Here is a 12,721-nt window from a genome sequence, read left to right as displayed (position 1 = left end):
CAGCTGTATCTTGCCGGTACTTAGCTACGGAGAAGAAACCTGGAAACTTACAAAGAGGGTTCAGCTTAAATTGAGGACGACGCAGCGATCAATGGAAAGAAAAATGGTAGGTGTAACCTTAAGAGACAAGAAGAGAGCAGAATGGATTAGGGAACAAACGGGGGTTAAGGATATCATAGCTGAAATCAAGAAGAAGAAATGGACATGGGCAGGGCATGTAGCACGTACACAGGATAACCGCTGGTCATTAAGGGTAACTGACTGGATTCCCAGAGAAGGGAAGCGGGTTAGGGGGAGACAGAAGGTTAGGTGGGCAGATGAGATTAAGAAGTTTGCGGGTATAAATTGGCAGCAGCAAGCACAGGACCGGGTTAACTGGCGGAACATGGGAGAGGCCTTTGTCCGGCAGTGGACGTAGTCAGGCTGATGATGATGATGATGATGAAAATTATAGTGTGTTATTCATGCAACACACACACCCACACACACATACGCACTATTATTTCACACTAAAACACCGCAAACACTGACTACCCGCGCTATAGTAAAGAGAACAGACTATCGGGTATATATAGCACAGTATTTTGACCTCCCATCTGGTGCCAGTAGGCAACATTTACTCGGCTTAAAAAACAATAACGTTGACGCCGTAACGCTGAAATTAACATGGGCTGATTTGTAGCACCGATGCGCACCAATCTTTTAATATGGATCCATATAATCATCAACATGCCTCCAGCCCGAGGATACGAATTATCAGCTGGCATTCGATCATGTAGGCTGAACCAGCGTTCGCAGTGCTGGCGCAAGAGTCCGCAAACACAAACACAGCAGCAGCGCTTATGCGGGAAAGCCGGCGAAGCACCAGGCGCCCCGCCGATGCCTTATCGTGTCGGCTTTCCGACGGCGTCGCTAGGCTTACGACGAGTACGGCTAAACGGTTACCGGCGATCGCAACATGCGGCTCGCGTGGAATTTTTGACGTCGGTATTATATAGTCACAAATGAAGAATAGGTAAGTGTCCCATGTTCGCGGTGTCTTACCGAGTGATGTATATATCTGTATACTTGCACCCACGAGACCGTTCACAGGCACGGTTCTTTCATCGTGCTGGTATGTCACCCCCTGTGTACGATTAGTCGTATCCGCGATCGCCTACACGCTGGATTTTTGATAACGATTGTCGTGTGGAGAAAAAGACATAAGTTTGTCAGAGCTATATTTTCTGTGAATTTGTACGTGACGTTTCCTTAGCTTGTGCCGGCAATGCACTCACACCAGCAGCCAGTTTGATACCGATGACGTATGAAGCTTACTTTTTCTGTATATCGCTTTGAAGTTGTGGTCACTGTGTGTGTAAATGACCGCTGATCGACAGCTTAGTTTTATTAGCGTTGTCAGTGTTCATCGTAGTTCGAACTAATTCAGCACATTGAAGCGAGTTATCCGCATTGCCCGCGTTCGGCGATTCTCACGTGGTTTCGGCCCGCCCGTGCCGCCATGGTGGAAACGCGAGGGCGCTTGCTGTGTGCACTGACTGCGCGTTGTACTACTTGCCTCTCATAACATCTATTCGTTTCATAGTGCTTCGCTTTCACATTGGCTTATAGCCTATATAACTTGTTTTTATAATCGCCGACAACACCGAGCGTTGCAGTACAGCATCGAGAGAAGGCGATCGCGGCGCAGTAGCCCTCCCCGTTGGTCTCTTAATGGCTGGGCGTTTGCGCTTGACACGCACTGTTACGCACTTAGTCCCTGTTCGACGAACCGTTTATCCGTTGGTTTAATGACTGCAGTTAGTTCAACTTTGCCGAATTTCGGCTTAGAGTGTAAGTTATGCGAGCGCTTGTGGTTTTACAACAACCTCACCAAGATCGCCTCCATTTGCAACGAACAGTCCTCCGCCAACACCATCGGCGCGATCCAACAAGTTTTCTATTGCTGCCACGTCATCGGCGATAGCAACCGACTACAGTGAATACCGTGTTTGATCCACGTAAAAAAAGTTTTCGGTGGCGGGAAAGATTCCGATAATGGGTGTAACGCACGGGTAGCATTACCTTACCAAACGAGACAACCTGCCCGTACTCTATCTAGTCAAAGGACGCCTGATCACCCCTCGTGTGTCATTAGGTGCATCAAGCGTTCGCCCCACGGCAGCGGCCCGAAGTGCTTAAAGGACAGGCACACCGAAGTTGCACACCGACATCACATAGCACACGGGCATCCGGAGCTTCAGTTTCATCAAAATGTGATCACCTCGTCCAGAATGAAACTAGGCCCTTTTGTGCTGGAACCAAGTGCCATAACTACTGCCCATCATGGCGGACTGTTGCTGCATCAGTCGGTTCCTTTGAAAATAGAAAACTGTTAGGACATCACAACAACGTCTGTTTCGAATCGCAGTTGGGCAGAGCGTCTATTACAGCAGGTGTCTGTGAGCGATTCCACGCGAAGTAAATAAAAATATTCGGCATACTGCAAGTTTTCATCCTGGGCTCCCTGAATGGAAGCCCAATATTGCACCACAGACCGAAGCAGGAGCTTTACACATCTGAACAAAAGAGTCTATGCCGGCATTTATCGAGAAAAAAACAATGGTAAGATATATAATGAAGTGTAGTGTACGAGTAGTATAACACACAGGCGCTCTACAATATGCCCCTTTTCTAATGAGACATCAAGTGATGCGAATTGCGTAATCAATAGGTCTTTTAATGCCTTAAACCTATTACAAAAAGCTCAACTATGATTCATCGCCCTCATTCATAGCATAAACAAAGTGCATATGATACCATGAAAATCTGTAATAGGTAACTCAAGCCTCAGCAAAACGTCGAATATTGGCGTAGTCAGGTAGCGATATGCCAAGAAAAATAATTATTTACAGAGCGGTTAGTGCGTTGCAAGTGTACATGTAGTACCCTATCCACAGCTTACTATGGGTTCTAGAAATGCCGCTCGTCCAGCCTTTGCCTTGAAGTCGCAGTGCTTTCCACGCAAGGACTGGTGTTATTTTTTCACTGGTTATCTGTGTCACCCAGACATCAGAGTGCTGCCAGATTACTGTTACACTTCGCTGTCGTGTCGTGTATGACAGTGATGGCACTGATGACGCTATTTCTGAGCTGGTCTAAAAGAAGTCACAAAAGCGAACCATCAATGTAAGCAACCCTATTGCAAACCCAGTGGCACAGGCCCAGCGCAATACCTGATTACTGAACCAGTGTCCAGTGTGGCGCTGACACCGGGACAGTGCCGCGCTGCACGAGGCACGCTGGCGCTGCACACTGGGACACCCATTATCGGCCAAAATCTGCCTTTTAAATTGTGTTTAAAATTTGTGGTCATGCGCACATCATAATTAAAGCTGAAACACGCGCGCAGTGAAAAAAAAATAAAAAAACTGAGTAAGCCAGATTCGAACCTATGCCCTTAACATAGCACGAATTCTGAGCCAGATACACTGCCCACTACTCCACACCTGAAACACGAAAATACCTGTATTTTTCTTCATCTTAAAAGTATTTCAGGTATCCAATATTTTGAACTTGTCGTTTACATACGCAGTGTTTAGCCTTTTCGTGCTCACGCAAAACTTGTGGTTGTTAGCTCATTCTTTGTGGGTTGCCTTGGATCACAATCATCTGGCACGTTTTGCCGCAAAACTTGTTAGCGTAGCAGCAGATGTGTTACGGCAATCCTAGTGACTCGCTATATGGTTAGTCATAACTATGTATAAAACAGCGTTCATCTGAACTGCTCGCCGAGCACTGTAAATTTCACCCTTCAATGGTTTGGAAGTATTTTTTGTCCTCCACAATTACGTTCCGCGAATGACGGCCGCAGCCGTTCACTCTAGCCGAAACAACCACTAGGCTTAAGGCCGTACTTCTTGTGCCACGGTTGCTGAGAAGATCGTAAATATTCAGCTAGAAAAATTCTAATAATCGTACAATGTAGTTTTTATGAAAACTGATCCATGAATAGTCATAATTTCACCTTCGAACACACAAATCGGAAGCTAAAAACACCAAGACCGGGCATTGCAGCGGATAACTGCTGCCGGGGACATGCGGCTTTCTACGGTACGAACCGCAACAACTCACTGATAAAGTAGGTTGGTCTTGATTATCAGACTGATACTACTGTGATTTTGTGGTGTGAATTCTCAGTTCTATCGATGCCGGTTATGAAATACATTGACGAAACTCAATCAAATTTCAAGGAAAGCGCACTCGCACCAAGCATTTTTTTTAAACCACGGCTTCGGTAACCATAATTAGTAGCAGTATAGTGTAGCTTGCAGCCAAAATTTGATGTATTACCTGACTGTTAAAGCTCTACTGCTTTTTACACTTACACAAGCTTTTGAAGGCATCAATAAAGCATGTGATGAACAAGGATAACTAAAAGCTATAAGCTTGCAGTTTTTTACTAATACCACAAGAGAAACACGAATACTCTCCAAACAACTGTACAGTCGCGTCAACAAATAAAAAGAAATTATGGGGTGACTCTTTCTGCGAAGTGCCGTGACTCTTATATTGAGGTGGACATGTGGTCAGAGCAGCAAATATATGTGGAAGTATGCTTCAAAATAGTATATTATCGGGCTAGTTAATATACATTTGGCCTCGAGGAGCGAAGGCTTGGAATCAAAGGAAGACGACTTAGAAGACGCTCAACTTGCAACCTAGTTTATTTTGCAAAGTATCTCAGTAGGAAAACAAGTACGCTGGCATAGTCGCACCTGATATTCACTGAACCAACAATAAATATCTTGATTAAAAATGTGTTAACAGTCTACGAAACCGCGAATGGGGCATCCTTATACAGCTTTATGACTTAACTCAGTGCAAGGTAATTTATTTCCTTTATTGTCAGATGCACCAATGATGCACTAATGAATGCATCTGTGGCAATTTTAATCTTTCCCGCCTGCAAGAATTTGCGCTCACATTTGCCCTTAACCCTACCCTTGACATTCGCCTCCTCGAAAAGCACATTGCAGCCAAATGAACTGCAATGCGTAGGAAGGTGCGCCCCATTGTTTTGAGCATTCAATGTAGTTTAGGTGCTCTCCTAGTCCATCGTTAGGGCGTCGGCATGTTGGGACGATGTAAGCTTTGCCACAACTGAGTATTCTCTTGTATACCACTTCCGTAGCACAGGGGACAAATAGATTCTTATTTTTCTTTCAATAGACTTCTTTCTCTGTTCGGTCTCCTGCGAGAGTGCATAATGTAAAAGCTTTAATGGTGCTCTTAAGATGAGGTCTTCATTATGCTTTGAACATTCTCCTAAGGTTGTGTGAAATCATGTGAATCTAGGGAATTACAACAAAGTTTTTGGATCTCTGTTGTTTTGGCCCGCTCAGTGAAGTCACAATCTGTTTGAGAAGGGAGGATGCTATGGCAACGAACAATAAGGAAGAAAAAGATAAAGTTACAAGGTGTAAAATCTTGCAGTCAAAGCCAAGACTGTCCTTATGATAGAAAGCATAACTTGATCAGATTCGTGTTGAGACATGAAGAAGCGATCCCTCTTGTCACCAGTATAGTATGGGAACAGTCATATGGGAGGATAGCTTTTTTGACCGTGGCTGAAACTCCCAGCAAATGCCGTCGTCACAATTGAAAAACAATGCTAAATCAAAGACTGGACCGTATTGTTGTTGGTTGAATAGTGCGTTAAGCAGGGTTCACCCTCATTATCATTTACAATGGACCTTTCCAACGATAACACGATCTGGAAAACATGGGACAACCACAGTTTCTGAGAGTATAAGCCAAGGTCAAAAAAAGCTGTCCTCTCATTTGACTCTTTCCATACTATACTGGTGAAAAGGTGGATCGCTTCTTCGTGCCTTAACTCGGCTCTGACCAAGTCATGCTCTTTTCAGGTCAACTTCAGCTTCAAGCACCAGATTTGTGCCTTCGAACTTCGTATTTTCTTTCCACATGGTTCGTTGCCATAGCATCCTCCCTTCTGAAGCAGACTGCGGCGTCACCCAGCAAGCTTACACGGCAGAGGTCCAATCAGTTGAACAAGTTTGTTGTAATTCCCTACAATTACGCGATTTCACGCAACTTAAAGAGGATAGCTTCAAAGCACGGCATAGACCTCGTCTTCACAGCACCCTGAGAGCTTTTTCCTTTGTGCACTTCTTGCGGGTGTAAGAAGAGAGGAAGAAGAATGTCGAAAAAAGCATCAGTAGCCATTTGTCCGTTGTGCTACGGAAGTGGTATGTGAGATACCGTTCAGCTGTGGTAAAGCCTACATCGCCCAAACAGACCGATGCACTAAAAATGGACACGAAGAGCACGCAACTACGGTGCATGCTCGAAACAATGGTGCACACCGTCCTGCGCATTGCAGTACATACGTCTGCAATGCACTTTTCGAAGAGGCGAAAGTCAAGGGCAGAGGCAAGGGCAGGTGTGAGCGCAAAATATTAAAGGCAGGAAAGATTGAAATGGCCGCAGACGCATGAATTAGTGCATCATCGGGGAATCTGACAAGGAAGGAAATAAACTTTCTTGAATGCACTTAAATAAAAAAACTGATTAAGTATGCCCCATTTATGACATTGTACATTGTTAACACATTTTTTTGCCCAGACAATTGCTGTTGGCTCAGTGAAAATCTGGTGTGACTACGCTTGCGCATTTGTTTTTGCGCAGAGGTACTTTTTAAAATAAACTCGGTTGCAAGTTGACCGTCTTCTAAGTAGTCTTCCGTCGATTTCAAGCCTTCGCTCCTCTAGGCCAAATGTAAGCTAACTAGCCCAACAATTCACTATTTTGAAGCATACTTCCACATAAAATGGCTGCTGTGACCACATGTGCACCTTAATTTAAGCATAGCGGCACTTCGCAGTGAGAGTCACCCATTTTTTTTTTGCTGATGCGACTGTACAGTTGTTTGGAGTGTATTTATGTTTCTCTGGTGGTTTTATTAAAATACTGCATGCAGTTAGCCTTCATTTATCTTTGTTGGTCACATGTTTTGTTGATGAGCATAGCTACAATGAGTACCTTTTGTCACAGCGATTTTCTGGTACTTGGGCTTTGCAACAGCTATACCAGTTCCGTTTCTTGGCCTTATTCACTTTGAACTTGTTGCTTCAGTGCCTATGGGGGGGGGGGGCACAGCACCTTCGGCAATGCTTCGTTTCATAGTCACTGCATTAAGACGCTTCCCCAGTTTTCCGACCTTCATTTCAGCAGTTTGTAATGTGGTCCATCTCTTGTCAAAAGCAGACGACTTCAAACGTGAGTTGAATTCAAGCTACCATTCTGCCGTGCAGATCAACCACCCGAACAGTTACATTTTTGGGTCGGTTCCTTCAAATCAACAAATCTTCGTCACTTTCATTTTGAAGCTGAAATATATGACTGAATTCACACCTTTCCACAGTTACTTACATCTTCGAGCAGCAGTGAATTTGAACTAGTTATCTTACTTCCACGAAGAGCTTTTCTCCTGGCAAAGACAGAACTAAATTCTTGTGAATTTCTTATGCTTGAGTGCCAATTATTGGTAAAAAGAGGCACGATTTCTTCTATTCAGTCATGTCATTTTCCCTGAAGCTCCAAACGCTCAACATAGGATTGAAAGCTCTACTTCAGAGTTCAATAGATCTCATCTGCAGGCAGGAGAATGACTTGGCTGAAAAAACAAAAACGCTACTTGCCGAACTTCGGGAATCCTTGCTGGCCTTGTGGTTATGACACATGCGGTGTCCATAAGAAGCCACCACATCCTTGTGGGTATTGTCCCGCAGGCCCTGTGACACAGGTCCCAACTTGATCGCCAGATTAATTGTTGCACACTAGCAGGAATGGCTCTACAGTGAAAAGATAAAGTATTTTTGACCAGAAATGTTTCGTCATTTATAAACAATATTGCGACACACATAAAACCATGTGCAACTATCAACATACCTATATTGCTTGGCAAGAAACCATCATAAAAAAGCTTGCACTATGACGCTAGCATGCCTTTCACAATGCTTCTAATCATTTTCCATTCTTTTTTTGTTCACTCATGCTAAATTTGATTCGATTATGCTTTATTAAGCAAATAGGATAGCTCATTCAGCGGATTTTTATTAGGTTTTTTTCGTACACACTGTGACAAAATTGTATATGAGACTCGGGTACAGAAAATCTGATTCAGAAATGTAAGGCTGCGTGATGTCTTCAATGACCTTTGTGAAGCGGACATACGATATCCAAACAGCAGGCCCATTAGATGTCAACAACTATTTTTTCATCCACTCTTGGCAAAATCTGGTTCAAATATTTTGTTAACCGCACAGATATTTGGTAAGAATTCTATTCAAGCCATGTATTGCGGGTGCAGACAATTTCGAAATGCCATTGAAAAAAATGTGAGAATATAGGTTTTTGAAAATATCAAATAGTCTGACTACATCATTTGCTATGCATTGCATTGTCGCAAAAACCTACACTTCATACACAAATTAAGTGCAACAAACTAATATACCAAAGCTTCTTTCATTAAAATTTTTTATGTCCTATTGCTATTGAGCCCTATTCGAAATGGGCCCACACTAGCTCTACCTCTGAGCTGAAAACTCGTTGCTAAGTGCTGAAGTCCTTGAAAAAAGAGTGTCCATTAGCAGTTGAGGCAATAAATTATATGCCATGAAGGTTCACAGGTGTTGAAACAACAGAGAAAAGATATGTAATGATAACATAATCAAAGAGCAACAAAGTTGAGAACGTCCAGCCAGAGGTAGCAGCACAGCAGGGACTACTGCAGAAAAAAATTTACGAACTCTCCTGCTACTTCCCCACCTGGTACAGTGAATTCAAATTGCCGGTAAGCTCTATACTGTACCTACAATATTTATTTGAAAAAGAAGAGCCACGAGGAAGCCAACCAAACCCTTGAAATGTTCACTTGACAGCTGAATGCCTTTTAATCATGCAATACTGTCTTGATCCCAGCGCACATCCACAATAATACAGTAACGGCGGAGACATTGTGCTGTATAGCTTGGAAAAGTTTTCAGCGAGTTTTTGAATTCTAGTGCTCACCCCTATACGCATGAGCTGTGCTCAAAATTTTCTTAGCTTATTTTATCATAACACAGTATGACGGGCTAACTAATACACAAATCCTTCTGAGTTGTAACAGTTTTCTTATAAATGCTGCACGCGTGAAAAAGCAGTCACAATGGCGCATGATGGCCACAGCTTGATGGAAATGAAAAGAAACATCAGTAGGCACATGACAAATATTGCATACGTTACCACAAAAGTGAACAGCCATAGGTCAAGTGATATTTGGCTGAGTCTTCATCTTCTTTCTGAAAGGTGCCAGAGTTCAGCGTCAGTTATATTTTGTTGCAGCAACTCAGTTGCATGCCAGCTGGTATAAATAAATGTGACTTTGAAAAACATGATAAAAATATATGAATTATGACTCTAACAAACACAGAACATGCAGAATTCAGCTGAAAGTGCTTATTGAACTGCTTAGGCTGCTATGATGAGCTCACACGTTTGTAAAGACATTATTGAATGCAGCACCAGCCTAGTACAGCTTGCGATTTGTCTTAAACGTACAGGCGTAAGCAAAAGTGTGCAGACTATGGAATTGCCTGGCAGGATGGATCGACGTGCCAACTATGCACGATGCCTGCTGCAATGTGCATGCCTGTCCAGTCGTAATCAGGTGGCCTTGCACAGCATTTTGTTTGACGGAGTTACGGCGCTCATAGCCGAAACGACAACCGAGTGTTGCTTTCCTTTGCTCCATCAAATCTATGCCACTCTTTCATGCAGCAGCTTAGGTAGCGCCAATTGAAGTGCTGGGCGCACAGCTTTTTTCTCACCAGTTATCCTAACTAAGCATAGCTAGCACCATATAACCAAATGAAGCCAAGTATAAAAAAATGAATTTCTTCAGCCCAGGTTGCCCTTGTCACACAAACCCAAGTTAAACTTGCCTTGTTGCGCCAAACTGTAGCAAAAACTACTTAAGCATCGTGTAGCATATTATAACCTGTAAAAGCCCAGTATGAGCAGATTAAGTTCAGCTAATTTTATTTAGGCATTGTTGTTTGCTGTTTTCATGTTAATGCATGTAACGCTTATATGAGACTAGATGAGTCAAGTTAAGTATATCCAAATATATTTAAGCATAATTGATAATGGTGTCACTTAATTTACAAGAACATAGTTAGGCCTGATAAGGCAAACCCAATCATGGGGAAGTCGAATATTCTAAGTCGACTTCCCCATGAGCCAAAAAAAAAAAGCCCAGGAAGAGGTGGACTACTCATTACTGACTGGATACTAAATAACCTTATTTAGGTCTCACATGTGGTGACTGTTGACACAAATGGTTCACATGTGTTGAGAAAACCAGAAGAAGTGACGTCTCAACCTTTCGGCCGCTATGCTTCTACAACACGTGTTCAAATTGTAGCTATGAATCAGCCGCTATAACTACATTCCTTTTAGAAAAAAAACAAACCAAAAACTAAACCTGATTATGCGAAAAACGTACTGCTCACGGTTCATTTCAATCAGATGAATGTTATTAAACGCACGCATTCTGAGTGATCGCGTATTGCAGCAACTCAAGTAACTTCGCTCTGCATGGAAGAACTTTCTGGCCGAATGCTAAACGTCGTGGCACGAAACAACAAGCGTTAACAGCACGAAATAAAAGCACACCAAAGAGTGCGAGGGTTTTGATGATCTCAAGTGGCGTTACGACTACCACACGGTGGCCTTGGCAACAGAACTGCACATTTGCGTCGCTCACTCTTTGCATGTATGGCCATTCCTAATTATCCTTCCCCTCTATTGACGCTATGAAGAGTACGAACTTGCAACACACATACCGCATTCACACATGAGAAATAGGTGCCTAGCCACAGTTTTTTTTCGCGGTAGGGAGGGGGGGGGCACTCTTTTTAAAATGACTATTTTCTGTTCTATATGCCAACGAACAAAAATTTGAGAGGGGGGGGGGCACGGGCACGGTGTGTGCCACCCTCTGGGTACGCTCCTGTTGAGATGTGAAACAAAAACACCAGAGCGGCCGAAAAACCACGTTAGCACGCGTCAGAAATGTTCACATTTGTTATGGGCCCAGGGAATGATGCGGCCACCGCTGATTTCGCGAAATAAGTCGAGTTTGCCTGCTTTCTGAGTGCTATGTTCCGTACAAAATTCCAGTTTTCACGCAAAGTACTGTAATGACACAACTCGCACTTTTTGAAACTTCGTTTTGGGAGATATACGCCAACAAAAACGGCACAAGCGAATGCACAGGCTACGGCAGCGCCAGATTCAGCCGCCTGTGCACAAAAACGGGACACTTTCGGGCAAACCGACTCGCTGCAGCTGCACCATGGCTGCACCGTCTACTTCCAGTAATCCCGGCAATCGTAATGCAAACCAGGATCTCGATGAACGAGTCCTCGTTGAGGCGGTCAAACTTCGTCGAGCTGCACGAGTGGTTAGCAGTTATTGCCTTTGCTTGCCACCGCCGACGCTTTCACCGCCAGGTTGCATCTGCGGCCGGCTATTCAGACCACAAATAGACGGCCATGGATCGGACAAAGGGTCCGCTTTCGCGTGACGTGAAAATATCTTCGTTGCGGCTTGGCGGGGTAAGTTTGCGGTGGCTTAGGCGGCGAAGCGAAGGAATTCCCTGTGAGTTTTTTTGCTTTCACTCCGGAGAGAACAAATGTCGAATTCGAAACCAGCGCGAGCGTTATAACAACTGATTGGGTTGCCGTAGCGCACACACATACGAACAAATAGCACACAAAGTTCATTCGAATTTACTTACCATGTGTCCTCGGCTTGAAAATTAGACAGCACCGACGACTTCGTCCCGGTCACCGCTGGCTACCTCGACAAACAGAAGGTAGTACAGAAGCGACGCACTCTCATGCGCTCCGAAGTACGCAAAATGACATAGCCCGCAGCACTTTCTCCGTCCTGTGATCATGTCGTTCTTGATACGCCGGATAGTAAGGCGTGGTTAATGAACTTTCTTAAGAGCGTCGGCGCTGCGCGGGCTGTTTCAAACTTGCTTACTGAAATAACTTTTGTGACGTTGACGCTGAGGCTTAGAACGATCCGCTTCGTTTGTTTTTTTCTTGCCAAATTGGGCGCATTTAAATACACTAATCTGACCCTTGACAATTTCTTTTTCGTTTTATTTTTCAGTCAATCCCTTTTCAGACTGGTTCAACTCTCATACTTTTCGATTTTCGCTGATCACGGTAAAACAATTGTTTTAGGCAATTTTATGCTTCGTTTTATGTTCGTTTTATGGGATGGGTGTAAAAAGCGCACATAATTTGCTTAAAACGCCCTTATGGGTTTATTTTTGTTTGCAGTGTATGCTCATAGTAAATCTTCTGAATACACCTTTGCGAAGATCGTCATTACTATGATGTAAATTAAAACCGCTATTCCGCTAGCTAAATAAAACAAACACAAAAGCTCAATCTTATGAAGGATATTGTTTCGGGACAATCTATATTTATCCAACCACTCTTTCCAACGTTTGTCAAGAAATATTCAAGAATAAAGGTATCTCCAAGGCGTATAAAAATATAAATGAATTCATGAGCACAGAGAAGATAACAAGTAACAAGAGAAGACGGGATGGCTCGTGCCAGTGGGGACGTGCATTCAGGGAACCACCCTGATT

The sequence above is a fragment of the Rhipicephalus microplus genome, chromosome 7 (genome assembly GCF_043290135.1).
Source record: "Rhipicephalus microplus isolate Deutch F79 chromosome 7, USDA_Rmic, whole genome shotgun sequence".
Lineage (NCBI taxonomy): Eukaryota > Metazoa > Arthropoda > Arachnida > Ixodida > Ixodidae > Rhipicephalus > Rhipicephalus microplus.
This window is presented reverse-complemented; position numbering follows the sequence as displayed.